Below are 17,407 nucleotides of genomic sequence, written 5' to 3' on the forward strand. Positions count from 1 at the left end.
ACGAATACTCTATCCAGCGAAATTGTCATTCAGAATAGAAGGACAGAGAAAGTGTTTCCAGGACAAAATAAAACTGAAAGAGTTCATTAGATCCAAACCACTGTTATATGAGATATTAAAGGGACTGGTTTAAAAAAAAAAACAGAAGCTAGGGAGATGAAACAAAGGCAAACTAAATAGGCAACGAGAGTGGAAGAGGAACTGTGGGTACGGGAAGCATATTGGGGGGAGGTCAACAGGGAGGGGGAATGGGGAGAGGGAGGGAGATGATATAGGAATTGGGGATCAAGGTAGGAGGGAATGGAATAGATGGAGAGAGGTTGGGAGGAACTGTATGCACAACTAATGGACATAATCTAAAAGGGGGGGACAACTGGAGGGAGGGGGGCCACCGGGTGGAGGGGAGCAGAGGGAAGGGAAATTGGCACAAATGTAATAATTTAATCAATAAAACACATTAAATCTGAAAAAAAAAAAAAAAAAAGAAGGCAGAGAAAAGGAAAAGCAAACTCACAAATCTAAAAAAAAAAAAAAAAAAAAAAAAAAAAACTATGAACACTAAAATGACAACAAACTCACAACTATCAACAACTGAATCTAAAAAATAAAAACAAAATCCAACTAAGCAAACCAGAATAGAAATAGGTATGGGGATCATTTGGAGGGTTATCAGCTGGTAGGGGGGAGGGGGAGAAATGGGGAAATGGTGCAGGAATTAAGAAGCATAATCGGTTGGTACAAAATAGACAGGGCATGTTAAGAATAATGTAGGAAAGGGTGAAACCAAAGAACTTATATGCATGATCCATGGACATGAACTAAGTGGGGTGGGATTGCTGGAGGAAGGGATGTACTGGGCAGAGGGGAGCGAAGTGGAAAAATTGGAACTACTGTAACAACATAATCAATAAAATATACTTAAAAAAAGATTATGGGTTCAATCCCCTGTTCAGGCATGTGTGGGAGGAAACTAATAGATGTTTCTCCCTCTCTTTCTCACCTTCTCTCTCTTTAAAATAAATAAACATATCCTCAGGTGAGGATTTAAAAAAAGAAGTGAAGTCATTTGTCAGAGAAACTGGCTCCAGAGTCACATCTCCAATTAGCCTACTTCCTGTGCTGGACCCCTCTCTTAACTTACAAACTGTTTGTACCTTAGCCTTTTCTTTTTCTTTATTGAGTTTAGAGGAAAGGAGAGAGGGGAAGAGGCAGAGAGAGAAAGAAACATTGATTTGTTGTTCCACTTATTGATGTATTCATTGGTTGCTTCTTGGATGTAATGTGACCAGCAATGAAACCCACAACTTTGGTGTATGGGGATGATGCTCTCACCAACTGAGCTCTTCAGCCATGGCTGCACCTTAGTCTGGAAATGTGATTAGAGCCTACAGTGGACCAATGTGTCCTCCAGTGTCCACATCTAAGTCTGGGCCTCCACTGACTCGTGTCTTGCTGAGTGCACCTGTTCCAGAGCATTCCCCCCACCCTCACCTCCGCCAAGGGCCTGTGAGCCCTCAGAGGGTGTTGCCAGCATCACTAAGACAAGTAATTGGTCAAACTACTTCAGCATCTTCCACATACACTGGCCAAAATGGTCAAGGGGACTGTGGGTTGCTAAAAAAAGTTTGTATTGTGGCTCCACTTCCCAACCTTGTAGGTCCTAGCAAAACAGCTTAATACTAAAGCTTATGCTCATGGATTTAGCAGTTTTTAGTATAAAGCAAAAGCTATGTTCACAGAACTTAAAAAATTACAAAAAAAACTTATATTACAAAGCATTGCCAAGGACTAGCACTCCTACTATGTGAATATCCTGGTTAAGAGAAAGCTGCCATATGTTCTATATGTGGATTGCTAATTCAGACAAATTCTAGAATTGTAAAGCATACATTTTGGACATTTGAAAGAGATCTGATTTAAGTCAGCATGCCTCCCCAGTGCCTGGATCCTCTGATTGTGGTCTGTCAATTATTTGTTGAGACATTAATTGATGGGAACCCATCCCCAAGACTGTCCATTCCATGTTGGACAGCCAGACAGTTCAAAAGATCTTACTTCTAATGAGCAAGAGCTATCTCCACAGCCTTGTAGTTTGACCCTGGGTTTCATCTGTCTTTCACTTCACCTTCAGATACTTGAAGGCAGTGGTCTGTCTTCCCTGAGCCTTCCTTCCCTCCAGCTCTCAGCTCTGTGATTCCTTTTACTAGTTGAGTTTCACCTCCAAATGCACTCGAATTTCATCTATGTCCCTCTTAAAGTGTGGTATCCAGAACTGAGCCCCGTTTTCCACGGCATGTTCTGATCATGTGTTGGGATACAACTATAGCTAATGCCACTTTGATATGTCCTCATAAGCACACATATGAGTCTGTGTGTGTCTGAATACACATGTATGAACACTTAGATGTTTGCAAGCCTGTTAAATAATAAAAGGCATTTTTAAATACTAAAAAAAACAAAATAGAACAATTTAAAAGTACATAGCTAATACTCCCCTCTCCTGAGCCCCTCTGTGCCTTCCATTTCTATTAGTGTCATGTTAGTTGTGAGATTAGGAATCGGAGGACCCAAGGGCCACTACAGGAGCTGCACCAGTCCTTACCTGAGTATGGGGCTGTTTCTGTCCCCTAGGTTATGGCTTGGGAGGTAGGACCTGGCCACTTCAGATATATAATCATGACATCACATAGATGAGGCAGCAACAGGACTCAGCCTCTCCTGGGAGTCTGCCCTGTGAACAGACACCCTGGGCATTTGCTCAGCTGCTCCACAGAAGCAGAGTCAGCCCTCCTCAGGTCCACTGAGGAAAAGGAAAGGGACAATGTGTTGAGCATCAATTATGCCAGGCACTAGGGTGTTTCACATAACTCTCTCTATTCATCTCCTCATTACCTTATGAGGGACATATATTGTCTGTCCTCATTGAGCATAGAGTATTTCTATAATCTCCCAAGGCCACCCAGCTAACTAAAAGCAGGTAGGAATGAGAATCCTGGCTGGCTGTCCAGAGGCTGGCATGTCCCTCTGACCGGCCACCAGGGAAGCCATCACTCTCTATAACGGTGGCTCTCAATCTTCTTAATGTTGTGACCCTTTAGTACAATTTCTCATGTTGTGGTGATCCCCAACCATAAAATTATTTTTGTTGCTACTTCATAACTGTAATTTTGCTACTGTTATGAATCATAATGTAAATATCTGATATGCAGGATGTATTTTCATTGTTACAAATTGAATATAATTAAAGCATAGTGATTAATCACAAAAACAATATGTAATTATATATATGTTTTCCGATGGTCTTAGGCGACCCCTGTGAAAGGGTTGTTTGACCCCCAAAAGGGTCATAACCCACAGGTTGAGAACCGCTGCTCTATAACAACCTACACTTAACACTGTGCTCTGCACAATGGGGCTGGAGGGGTCTGGGTGAGAATCACAAGGCAATTCCCTTCTCAGGAGCAGGAGACCCAACTCCCAGGAACCCAAGGCGCCAATAGGGTCTTAGCATTGCCCCCTAATAAGTCACTTGGGTTTATACCTTAGGAAATCGGTCCTTCACTGGCTCACAGATACTTGGGTTTTCTCTGTTTTCTGGGAAGAGCTTGGGCTGGTGCCAAGTTAATCAGCACATATTAATTAACAGTAATGAGTGTTTTTTTTCTCGCTCCACAGTTGGTGAAATGCTTTGGATTAAACAGATTATTCATGATACATAAAACTGTCATTTTTCAAGTCAGATCACTTGGGAAGAATCTCAAAAGATGGTGAATAAAAGAGAGATTTAAACCACTTTTAGGTTGTCTATAGATTTCCTGGAGGCTGTACTGTCTCTTGTCTGAATGGGGAGCTGAGATGCAGCTAAATGACTTCATTTAAGAGGGCTGACTCCCAGTATGTTCTAAGGAGAAAAATACCATTAATCATAATAATGATGTGAATTTGTATAGGGCCTTTCATCTGTGTCTCTCAAAGTATTTTAACCACCATTAATTATACATCCCAACACACCTCTGAGGTAGGTAAAAAAACTATTTAGCCATTTTATAGGTGAATAAAGGACTACCAGGAGAAGAGGAGTAAAGTATCTGGGGCAGAACAAGCAATTCCAGCCCCCTAGTTCAGGGCTAGGGCTGCCCTATGCTTGGTCAGCTCTTCTCTCTGAAGGACCAGGTTCTGGGAGTGGATCAGAGGTCATTATGATGTCCCCTCTAAGGGCCAATGGAATTTGTCACTCTTAGCTCAGTCCCTTGTAAAGAGAACTGTGGCCTATTTGTGGAAGGCATAAAAGCTAAAGTCTCATGCTTTGGGCATCATCCCTTAGGATGGATATGGCCAGTAATCAAAGGGATGTTCGGGACATACCTTAGGCTATGACTCTGCTTCCCTGGGCCCTGAACAAAATGCTCCTTTCAACAGAGTCACAGAGTTGGGCTTTAAAGTATATCTGAACAATAAATATCCTGCACAGCAGCTCTTTTGTATGACCAGGGCCCCATCTTCTCAAAGCATGTCTCCCTTTGCCTCTTGCCTCCTGTTCCCCATTGCCCACACCACAGGAGCTCATGGCAAGAATATCTATCCTAATCTTGGGAAGTCCGGGACAGCCCAAGGGAAGAGCATGGGACACCCAGCAGAGGGAGGGGAGAGGCAGCACTTAGTCAGAGGTAGCAGAGGCACGGGGTCCAGAGGTGAGAGACAGCACAAATGCGAGAAATGCCAGGAGTTCCCCATGGATGATGCCACGTGTGTGTGAAGGAGGAGTGAGTGGTTAGAGCCAAAATAAGAGATTTTACTGAAGGGCATCATTAGAGAGTGTTGAGTTGTGGAAAAGCACAATCAAGTCTGTATTTTTGGAAGCCTGAGAGGTGTCCAGGTGTGGATGGAGAGACACTGAATTCAGTTGGGATATGCACAGTACCCAAGTGCAGGTGCCCAGTGGGCACTGGGTACAGGGGTCTAGAAGAAGAGTCTGGGCTAGAGACAGAGAGAGAAACAGACTCTTATCTCCTCCACCCCAGCTAGTTCAAGCAGAAAAGCATTTGTTACAATATGACTTACAAAAGTTAAGAGAGACATGGGATTAAGTTTGGCTGCTATAAATTTAAGGCAAGGCCACAAGGGATACACAAAACCACAGCACGAGACAATTCTAGTAGAAACCCCACTCCTGCTGTTGTCTGCCACTTGCCATCTCTGGAGCCAGAACAGATGCTCTAGCACAGAATCCAAGAAGATCCAATGTCTCTACATAGCCACCACCTTATAGTCCACCGCCCTACATTCCTCACTTCTGTCATCCAAATCTCAGAAGGTCCAACTAGGTCACATGTAGAAACCTAACTGCAAAGAAGTCTGGGAATTATTAGGAGGACCAGTACTACTAGTGTGTCTGTCTGAAAAGGTAGATGATGATGAGAAGCTTCACCAGGCTCATTCCCAAAGACTCCAGCTATCTGAGATATTACAATATTCCAAATAGAACAACTTAGAGCCCTAAAGTCAAGAGACCTATGAATGAAGCATAGAATATGATGGAAAATGTTGGGAAATAGGAAAAAGGTAATAGTTTAATACAGAAAGAGATCTGAGAACTCCTTTTACTGTTAAATAGTCTTAGGGTAGCCCATTTATAGAAAAAAAGTCTATAAAGCCAGAATTTTCTTAATCCTTCCCAATTTCAAATATTCATTCCCATAGTCAACATAAATACACATACTCTCCCCAGGGATTGTGTCCTTGTCGTTTTCATACCACTCTTACCCTCCCCCACTTTTCCCACATGGGAGCCCTGCCTCAACTGTGTCTGTTGGAGTCTCTCTTCTTTGGTCTCTTCAGAGAAAAATAATCTCTAATTTTGTACCTCATTTTGTGAGTGGAGGAAGGGATATGGAGTCTAACTCATACTTAAACAGAATTTCAGCCAATGCTCTGATGATTAGCTCTACCTTTTCCTGCTTTTTCCAAAAGGACCTGGTGCTACCACATTCTGAGTCTGAGGAGGAAAATAGGTTGTTGGCTTTTCCCCAAAAGTCCTCTTCTAGCCCAGAATTAGCCTGGTTCCTTCCCATCTTCCAAAGTCTTGTTTCTATCATCTCATTTTTTTCTTAAGCGTTTTTGCCTTCTTTTAAGTCTTCCCACCATTGTTAATTTGGAGAACAGATATGAATAGATGTGTTCAATCTGGCTCCTTTAGAGAGAAGCTCAGGTCTTGTATTTCGGTCCCCATTAAATCAGCTTCAGCCACATTGATTTGAGCATACTCTTTCTTAAACCTATCCTGGAATATTTCATATTCTAGACCTGTGTCTGGGAGCAGAATGAATGGTGCTCATCATCTGGAAAGGATGATAAATGATACTTGTCTCCACCACTTTCCATGAAGGTTTAGTTACTTAAAGACGCAACGTGTTACTCAAAAGAAGGACTTGCTTCTAACTGCAGATTTTGCGAAGATTCTTTTTAGTCTAAGTATCTCTCCATATTTGATCATATCGCTTATCAATCAAATGAATGAATAGGATAAGCAGTTAAGAGTATGGCTCAGTGGTCTTTCTATGGAAAATTATCTAATGCAGAGACTCCCAAACACCCATGCACAGGAATCTCCAGCATCCACAACAAAGTGAGAAAAATAAGAACACTGAATTAATGTCCATTCAGATAAATGCATTCAATATATAAGGCTATTTTGTTATTAGTCCTTCCACCTATTGCAGTGCTGGAAAGAGTGAATTTTAGTTAGTTAGGGTTTGTTGTTTCACTGTTGTTTGTCCTTTCTCAACAAAATAAAATACTGTCAACCTCAGGTTACCTAATTTTCTTTTAAATTTTACAGTTCCATGAAATGCATAAGCCCAGGAGCTATGCATACAATAAAAGCTCCCAGCAGAGAGAATTCTGAATCATGGAGAGGGCGTGAATGGAGCCAGCTCTGGATAAAACAGTGGAGTCAGCATGGTGTGGTTTTGATGTCTTCCTACATCCACCCATTTCATGCTCTCTTTCACTCCCACTCGGCCCTTCTGGGGTCACAGCTAGCTCTAATCACATCTCTTGTTGGCCACACCATCCAGACTTGACGAGTGCTTGTCTCCTGTGACTGTTGCTACATGTTGAAAGGTATTCAGGGAAAGAGGCTGGAGGAGCATTCTCTGTGTGTCGGGTTATATTACCGGGTCTCTCTTTGGGGTATTTTTGGTGCATTGGCCCACATTTTGGGACTTCCTTTCTGTAGATGACAACTTGGCACATTCTTGCTAAAAGGCAACATGATGCAGAAGAACACTGGATTGGAAGTCATACACTGGACACCACTCACCAGTCATGTGACTGGGGCAGCCTCGCTGAACTTCTGTTTACTCTCTATCTCCAAAATAAAGATAATGATGCCTACTTCACAGTGTTGTTGTGGGAATTAAATTTTTTAAAAGTATATGTGTTTTAGCCCATTTGGTCTGCTTAACAAAATTGCCATTGATTAGCTTAAACAACAAACATTTAATTTTCACAGTTCTGGAGGCAAGGTTAAGTCCAAGATCCAGGCATCAGCAGATTTGGTACCTGGTGAAAGCCCACTGCCTGATTCATAGACACTGCCTTCTCACCATATCTTCACATGGTGGAAGGGGCGAGGGAACTCTCTGGAGTCTCATTTACAAGGGCACTAATCCCAGCATGAGGGCTCCACCCTCATGACCTGCTCACCTCCCAAAGATCCCACCTCCTAATTCTGTCACATTGGGGGCTAGGCTTTAACACATGAATTTGGAGAGGACACAGATTCAGTCTATAGCAGAATGTGAAAGCAGGCCGAATCTCTGGCATATCAAAAGTGCTCAGCAAATGTTATGTAAATATGTTGGTAAGAATATTAAGAGGTCAGAGCTGTTCTTCCCCCAGACACCATTTCTCTTTTGACATAGAATGAAATGTTGAAGCAAGAAAAGTAATGAATGGTGGAGGTGCAAATATGAGTGACAGGTTACTAGGGAGCTATGAAGGAGATTCTGACTCTTCAATGCAAGCCCTTCAAGCAGACCTTGCCTTCCCAGTCCCTGCTCAAAACCTCTTCACGGTTGAGTCACTTCAATTTTTTTTTCACTGTTTCTCCAAATTTTTATTTGAATTTAAATCACAGGGCCAACCAGATAGTCAGATAAGAAATTTACTTTTCTTCAGTAGAAAAGAATGCTCTCATGGTATTGCTAACTGGATATATCTCCACCTTTTTCTTAAAGGTGGATAAAAATCACAAGAAATAACTGACTTATGTAAAATTAAACTTTTATAACACAAAGAGAAACCACTTCCAGTATAATAGTTTTGGTAATATGAATATATTAAATGATCATAACTTCAAATGCAACTTTTCAACTTCGAATGTTTGGCTTCCATCTTAACTTACATTCTCATGTCATAACACCTGGGATTTATAACCCTGGGCATGGACCTGGCCTGAAAACCCACTGGACCTATATCCCCTTGTCCCAGAATCCTTCTCTCAGAGTCTAGCCATAGTTACCACACATCTATGCTGCCCCACCCAGGTTTTCCTGCTGGTTCCCACCTCACAGCCCATCAGAGAGCTGAGCCACACACACAGGGAAGCATAACAGGAGAAATCAGAGTCACTAGCCTGTTGTGGGGGCTTTCCTGCCACAGTGCCCAGCAAAGACCTTCTCTGGGGGTCAAGAAGAGCCCTTCCCTAGGAGGTGCAGGTGACTCTATTAGAGGGAACGGCCTGCCCAGGTATGTTCATTCTGATTCCTTAGTCTAAACCATAACTGGCTTGTGAGGAAGACATATCAGTTATAGAAACTAAAAAGCCATATTTTCTTAGCATGTCTCAGTGTAGCATGCAGATGTGTACCCCCCCTTCCTCTACAAGGCTGATTATTCAATTAATAACCAGCTATGAGACCTTGTCAGTTTTACTCACCATTGTATGCCCAGAACTGAGCACACAGCAATAATTAATAAATGATTGAAGAGTGGGTAAATAAAAGAATGAAGCTGTGTGGGTAGATAGAAGTCACCTTGATCAAAATAAAAGGTATCTCTTCCAGCATCATGGGAGGAGAGCAGACGAGGATAGACGGGAACAGGAGGAAATTCAAAGGTGTAGCCTTAGGAAGCTGAGGGCATCTCTATGAGATGTCTTTTACTTTATCTGTGAGTTGAGGGAGCAGTGGTGGTAAGGACTAATCTCCTGAAAGGAATGGGTGGCAAGGGAGAGGAGGGAGGACTGAGGGGAGAACTGCAGGTTTGACACAATTACTGGGAAAATGGGCCTGGATGCCCGCCAGAGACTCATGGAGGGGCTGCTGGGCAGCAGGGTGGCCCTGAGGATTCAGCCATGATGCCAGGGCAGCCAATGCCACCAACTAGGAAGTGATCAGAGTGGGAGAAAACCTAATTCAAGAAAATGTTGTAGAGGTCAGTATCCAGACAGAGTTAGCCATCTCAGATCAACAAGAATTGATCAGATTCCCATAATGCACTGGACCTTGTATTGAGTACAAAGGAAAAGAGGAGAGGCCCTGACTTGTAGGAGCTAGAAAATGCATCAAATATAAGGGAATAATACTTTTTTTTAATAAAGGGATTTTTAAGGATTTTATTTATTTATTTCCAAAGAGAGGAGAAGGGAGAGAGAAACAGAGGGAGAGAAACATCAGTGTGAGAAAGAAACATCAGCTGGCTGCCTCTTGAAGGTCCCCAACTAGGGACCTGGCCCACAACCCAGGCATGTGCCTTGACTAGGAATTGAAATGGCAACCTTAGGGTTCACAGGCTGGCACTCAATCCACTGAGCCACATCAGCCAGGGTGGGAACCAGAAGAAGTGGCATGCTATGACTTCACTGTGAATGCAAAGAATGGCAAAACCGAATGTGTTTTCTCTTCTTTTCTTTCTTTTCCTTCTTTCAAACCAAAAATCACATTTCGGCTCCTTGTCCCTGTGCCCAGAATATTTTTTCAGCAAGTGTGACCTAAACTAGGCAGTCTTGGAACGCCCCCTGGTGGGCCTTCAAAGCCTTAAATACTTAACTTCCAGAGGAAAATGTTCTAGGTTGTTAAGAATAAGAGAAAAAGGCATTCATTAAGCAATATTTATTGCCCAAAACATAGTAACAGGCACCAAAAAATACAAATATATGCCACCAAGTTCTCACAATCTAATAAAAAATTTAATGGTTTATGAGAATTACACTAATTTCTGAACTGAAAGCCCATATAAAAGCAAATCAGAACTAAGATCTGTTGACTGAATTATGGTTCCTCGTAGAAGAAAACATGTTAAATAAAAAATAGAAAATCCAATCCATGGAAACTATTTTTCTTCTGGTCTACTCTCATCTTCTCTAGCTTCCCAAATTTTCATCTGACCAGACACTACAAAACCGTACAAAACCCCCATCTCCAAAGTGCCAACAGGGAAGGCAGCTATGGGCAGAGGAAAGAGCACCAGAGTGAAGTCCTGAACCTGAACTAAATAAAGCCAGGTGAACTTAAGCAAGTCTTTTTATGTCTCTGAACCGCGGCTTCCTGATTAGTGAAACAAATTAAAATGTCCATCTTTCAAGATGGTTATAAGGATTAAATAAAATAATAAAATGGGAAACACTTTCAAAGTGCTGATCAATTTTTGGTTAACACAGTTATTAGTGTATAGAAGAGTATTTTCTACACAGGAAAACCGCATCTCTTTCTCACTGGTGAGCCATCACTGACCCCGCTGGGCAGAGAAACCCCTCCATCGCCGTGAGGACTAATAAAAGCAGAGCGGAGAGATGAAGAGGAAAAGACTGGCCGGGGCCATCCTCGCCTATATAGCACATTTGCGTGAGTTAGGAAATAGCACCTTTCCTCAGTGAAAAGAACTCTTTGTCAGGGTACCACTGTACCACCTGAAAAACAGTAAGTCACAGACCCTGGAAGCAAAAACAGAAGTGGCCGTGCCATCAGCCACGCTCGATGATCCTTCTTTTCTTTTTAAGCAAGTTTAACATGAGTTTCTATCACTTGCCACTGGAAGAGCCCTGACTAATAATACAAGCTGACACACAGAATGAAGGATACCAGAGAGGTAAGGACCTATGTTCTAGCTTCTAGAGGCTTCCATACATCTTAAATGGCTGTGGGAAGGGGTCTGTAAGAAAGGTATTTAAAACGTCAAAGGTAGAGATGTTCCTGGCCACAGCAGGGTCGTGAGATGGGCCATGGGAGCGGAGGCTGAAGCTGGTGGAGTGAAAGGGAGAAGGTTGAGGTGAGAGGCTGGGTCATCCCCACAGACATGGAAATTACACAAGCCGGCTGCAGGGAGGAGGTAGAAACCCACCTCAGAGAAGTGTGGGAAAATTGCTTTCTTCCTCCTCAGAACCTCTCTCCTAGTCTGTCCCACTTAAGCTTCATTGGTTGGTTTGTCCCTGACTTCTCCTGGGAGCCCAGCTTCCCCAACTCATGAAGACTTTTCACTCTTTCCCTCTCTAGTGAAAATGCCAGATAAAATCCTGCGTGTTTACCTCACAGGGAAGAAATCCTGAAGCATCTCCTGAGACCTGGAAATGCATGATCTCCACCATTCCTCTCCTGCCCCACCCCTGAGCGGTTATGCCTTGCTGGAAGAATCTAAGAAATTTTGATGTTATCACTTTGCTCTTCTCTCTCCAAAATTACCTCAAGCAACTGTAATGCCAAGGGGAAAATATGTGAGCTTTGAAGCTCAACAGATCTGGTTTGAATCCAAGCTCTGACCATGGACAAGTTATTCTATTTTTCTGAGCCTATATTTTCTTAACTCCAAAATGGGGAGAATAACTCCCACTTCCGAAGGTCATTGTTGACATTAAACAAAGTGATTTATATAAAGCTAAACATTAGTGCCAGCATGTAGTTCCCACCATTAATCCTTCCCCCCCAAACCCCACTCCTCAGAAGCCCCCTCCATTAGCCTTACTGAGCATGAGGGTGGCCACAAGCAGTGGAGGAAGGGGAGTGGGATTAGCAGTCAGGAGCCCTGCATTCCCAATGAGGCTTTTGTGTTTCAACTGGGCACAACACCCAGCCTGCCTGGCCCTCCTTCCTTCATCTGTAAATACAGAGAATGGTGCCAGCTCCACCCACCTCAGAGAATGGATATGTTTTAAGGAAGTTAAGTGGTTTGTAAATATCAGCAAAAATAGACAACACAAATAAGTTCATATTAAAGTACCAGTGGGTGGCCACAGCTTAGACTGCTACTTCCCTAGACAGTGGCCTTTTTCTCTGCAGTGGAATGTAACCAGACCAATTTAATAAAACAGAATCGGGCGAAGATCATGTAGCCAGTCCTGCACAAAGAATTGTTCATAAGTAACCTTTCTGTCTTTGTGTTACTAAATACACAGATTGAACACTTATTTGTTTTGTTCTGTTAGGTAACAGCTAGGAATGAGTGACCAGAGGGGAAATAAAGCAGAGCCCTCGCCATTACAATATGACAAAGAACTTAATACAGAAGTCTTGGAGCCTGTGCTGTAACATTCTCACTAAGATTGCCAGTGTTCTGAACATCACAATCAGGGATAGCGCAGGAGGAGGGAAGTCCTTGAGAATCTGTGCTGAGAAATGGGGCCTTTGTAGCAACTTTCACTAGTTAAGACAAAGAGCCTTTACCATCTGAGAAAAAAGCCTTTGTAGCTGTACATTATTCCCAAGATTTAGAAGGGGGAGAAGGAGGGAGGATCAAAAAGCTGACTAAGGTATATAACACCTGAACCCTAATAGTCAGTGTACGTAGATTAGCTAAGTATCCATTTATAGCCTTGGTTCAAGTATATAGAATAAACTTACTAACAAACTTAATAACAACTTTATTTCCTCTATACAACTAGCTGGGTGCCTGCTTGCAGCTTTGTGCTCATGTGTGTTTCATAAATAAACTTGTCATCTGATTTCCACTATATGTGCTGTCTCTCACTTGAATTCATCTCTTGCAACAAGACAAGAACAGAGTCTGGGGGTGGTGGGGTGCCTCCTGACTCGGATCTCTCTCCATCACAGTTCTTTTATTCAATAAATCTTTACTGAGCTCCTGACATTTGAAAGGAGCTATAGTTTTCATCTCTTGTAGAACCTTTTTCAGTCTCATTAGTAATTTAGTTGACTGTCACCTCTTACTGACTAGACTGAGCTTTTTGAGGACATATGGGATCCAAGCAAGGTTCAGTGTCTGTTGACTGAACACATGAATCCAAACAACAGACCACTTGTCAAATAACATAGCTATCATAAGCCGCTTCTCTCTGACCATCAACCGTACTCATAAGGGCTGCTTGTCTCCCTGGTCAGGCCTAGGAGAGGGAACAGGACTCCTCATGTGTCCATCATCCCAAATAAACTACTCCTTACTCTCCAATGACTCAGCAGTCTCTAGGCCCTGGCCTGGCATCAGACCCCAGCTTGGCCCAGGGAGGTGCCATCTCTGTAAGCACAGCCTGGCACTTGCCCAACCATCATGCTTGCTCTCCAGTCCCTTTGCAGCCTACAAGGCTCAAGGGCTATTGCCTGACATCAGACCCCAGCTTGGCCCAGGGAGGTGCCATCTCTGTAAGCACAGCCTGGCACTTGCCCAACCATCATGCTTGCTCTCCAGTCCCTTTGCAGCCTACAAGGCTCAAGGGCTATTAGTGTAGGCTGGGGCTGGAAATAATGAGGGATGCTCTCAGCACAACTCAGCTTTGCTTTCTGGACATCATCCTACTAAGAACAGAGACAGATCTCATGGCAAATGCATTTCGCTCCAGTCCTGGACCATTCCAAGGATGCCTGCTGGTTGGCTTAAACGGGAAAGACTTGGCTCTCACCCTGGTTTTCCTCCCCTCACTTTCTTCATCTGCCGTCTCCACCCTCCCTTCCTTTTCTTGTCCCCACTTCACTTTCTGTTTTGTTCCCTCTCCCCATGCATACCTCTTCTTCCTCTCTTTCTTGATCACTTTTCCTGCTTTGTCATTGTTCCTCTCCTTTATCTGGTACCTACCTCCTTTTAGTCACTCTGTCTCTCTCATCCTTGTCTAATTCCATCTTTCCGCTTCTCTGCCTCTTTCTATTTGCATCTCTATCTCTGCCCCCCTTTCAGTGTTCTCCTCTTCCTCCCCTCCTTCCTCCTCCTCCATTCCTAACTCCTCACTCTCAATCTGGCAGCCACTACAGAGGCAGGAGAGCACAGGTGGTTCAGGGCAGAGGAAAAGCCCAGTTTTAATGGAACCCAGGACACATAAGGGAGGTAACTAGAGGAGTCTGGGAAAGTATTTGAAATTATCTATTAGACAAGCTTGAAACCAGGCTAAGGGAGGTTTTTTCTCAAAAAATAAAATACAATAAAGGATCACTTCACACTCACAAGACTGGCTAAAAGTTTGACTTGACCAAATGTTGGAAAGGATGTAGAAGCAACTGGACCTTTCACACATTGCTGGTAGGACTGTAAAATGTTACAAATACTTTGAAAACTGTTCTTTTCTTTCTCATAAAGTTCACCATACATCTGTCCTATGACTTCGCAATTCCACTCTTTCATATATATCCAAGATAAGTAAAAAGTTATGATCATGTAAAGAAAAAACATGAATATTTCTAGCAGCTTTATTCATAATAGCCAAAATCTAGGAATTACTCAAATGCCCATCAATAAGAAAATGGATAAATCCCCATGGTCTATTCATACTACTCGGCAATAAAAAGAACAAGCTAAGCATGTGATATAATGATGAATCTCTAAAACGTTATGTTGAGTGAAAGAAGCTAAACACAAAAGAATATGATTTCATTTATATAGAATTCAAAAGTAGACAAATTGCCTCAGTTGACCTTGACCACAACTTTGTGAGACACTGAAACAGAGGGCCATCCTTCATGTTATTAAAACTAATCCACTGTGATAAAAATGAGAACAGTGGTCATGTGGGACTGTCAGGGAGGCAAGGGCAGCAGGGAGACTAACTGGAAGGAGACATGAAGTAATTTTCTCAGATGATAGAAATGTGCTATTATTTTGAATGGCAGTCACGCTGATGTATGCATTTATCAAAATATATTGAACTGGACAGTTAGAATCTGTGTATTCTATTGTGTGTAAATTATGTCTATGTTTCTAAATCACCCATAATTATTTACAATAACCAAGTGCTGGAAACAGCCTAAGTGCCCAACAGTAGATGAATGGATTAAAAAACTGTGGCACACCTACACAATGGAATACTATGTGGGAGAAAGAAGGAAGGAATTGCTGCTTTTTGTGACAGCATGGATGGAACTGGAGAATATTATGTTAAGTGAAATAAGCCAGTCAGTGAAACACAAATACCATATAATCTCACCTATAAAAGGAACCTAATGAACAAAATAAACTAATGAGCAAAACAGAACCAGAGACATGGAAATGGGACAGACTAACAGCAGCCAGAGGAAAGAGGGTAAGAGGGAAATGGTGGAAAGAGGGGGAAGGGATTAGTCAAAGAATATGTATGAGTGACCCATGGACATGAACAATGGTGTACGGATGGACTGTGGGGTAGGGGGGTGGGCTGAGCAGAGGAGGGCAAAGGGGGACAACTGTAATAGAATAAACAAGAATAAAAAATAAAAATGTATTGAACTGTATGTACATTTAGAATTTGGGCATTCTATTGTATGTAAATTATATCTATCTTTCTAAATCACTCATGATTATATAATCCACAGAAAGTACTCCTGTATGACATCTGAATATGATGACCAATTTTGCAGAACCAAACACCAGGATATATGGTCTTATAGATTCATACGTACTTATAAGAACAATGGAATAGCTATTGAAAGTTAGAACTGTCCTTGAAAATGAGAACTGTATGAAGATATATGGCTGTCATAAAGCCAGGACACTATAAACATGTATCATTTGCTTCCCTTGGAAATGAAGAATAGCTCCTAGGGTCTTTAGAAAATAAATATTGGTGAGTATTTTTTTCCCAAAGTGGCTGATAGGTGAGAAGAGTTACCAAATACCAGAGGGCTATAGTGTATGCCAAATATTACAGAGGAGAAGCCAACGTTTAGGCTCAGTGTGAATCTTGAATTACATCCTTTCAACAAAAACAAGCATCCTCAGTATTCAGTATACAGATTCCTCAAATCTGAACCCCAATCTACTTTTTTAGTCTTCCTCCCTACTCCCCCGTTCCTGCTTTAACTAAACTACTGCCATACCTGAGATCTTGGAGGTACTTAATATCTGTTGAAAGAGGAAGGAAAAAGGAAGGAAGGAGGGAAGGAGGGAAGGAAGGAAGGAAGGAAAGAAGGAAGGAAGGAAGGAAGGAAGAAGGGAGGAAGGAAGGAAGGAAGGAAGGAAGGAAGGAAGGAAGGAAGGAAGGAAGGAAGACTATGAGTACCCTGTTAGCCCATCCTTGAACCAAACACTTTGGCTGGTGACAAGTGTACTCTGATTGGTCGGCCTGTCTCACAAATTCACCCTGGGGCAGTCAGCAGGGTACCACTATGTCAGCCTCACCAAGAATACATGGAATTGGTAAGGAGTCCTCCTTAGGAACCAGAGGAAGGAGACAGAAAAGTGTGCTGGACTACCATGGTCTCCTATCTTTCCATCTTTCTGTTCCACCACCTTACTTGGCAGGACAGCTTTTGTCCTTGGCCATGTAACTTCATGGATGCAAAACAAGTGCCATAGATCTAAACATTTATGATTGTCTTCAAAGCAGGAAGAAAGAAGAGAGGCAAACCTAGCCTTATCTGTCACTTCTTCCAGGAAAGCAAAAACTTACCCAGAAACATCCCAAGATGACTTCCCTTAAGCATCACTGGCCAGCATTGGATCACACTGCTACTCCCAGCTGTAAGGGAGGCTAGAAAATATAGTTTTAACAAACTGGAATAGAATTTCATGACAAAAAAAAAATGTCATTACTCTGTGACCAACACTAATTCCTCTTCCACCGCCCCCTTCCCCCAGGGTTAAGTACTCTTGCTCTGCGTGCCCAGAGCATCCTGGCCTCCCTTATCAAAGTGATACATGCACTGTACAGCAATTGCTCATTTTTCCAACCCCTACCCAATGCTAGAATTTCTAAAGAAGTGTGCCTGTCTATCTTGTTCATAGCTGTATCCCCAGCACTTAGCATAGGCTTTATCCCACCAGTGTTCTCTAGCTATCTGCCATGTGTCAGGTCCTATGCAGATAAGGAGGCTCTCAGTCAACGCTTCTCGGGTGGATGGGAGGATGGATGAATGGATGATGGATAGGGGATAGGTGGGTGGTGGAAGTTTGGGTGGCTAGTTGGTGGCGGGTGGATAACTGGGTGGTTGGTTAGACGGATAGATGATGGATGGGTGGATGAGTATCATCACTGTCCAACGGCTCCACCCAGAGC

Source organism: Furipterus horrens, unplaced genomic scaffold (assembly GCF_987537825.1).
Source record: "Furipterus horrens unplaced genomic scaffold, mFurHor1.1.pri manual_scaffold_2, whole genome shotgun sequence".
In the NCBI taxonomy this organism is placed as follows: domain Eukaryota; kingdom Metazoa; phylum Chordata; class Mammalia; order Chiroptera; family Furipteridae; genus Furipterus; species Furipterus horrens.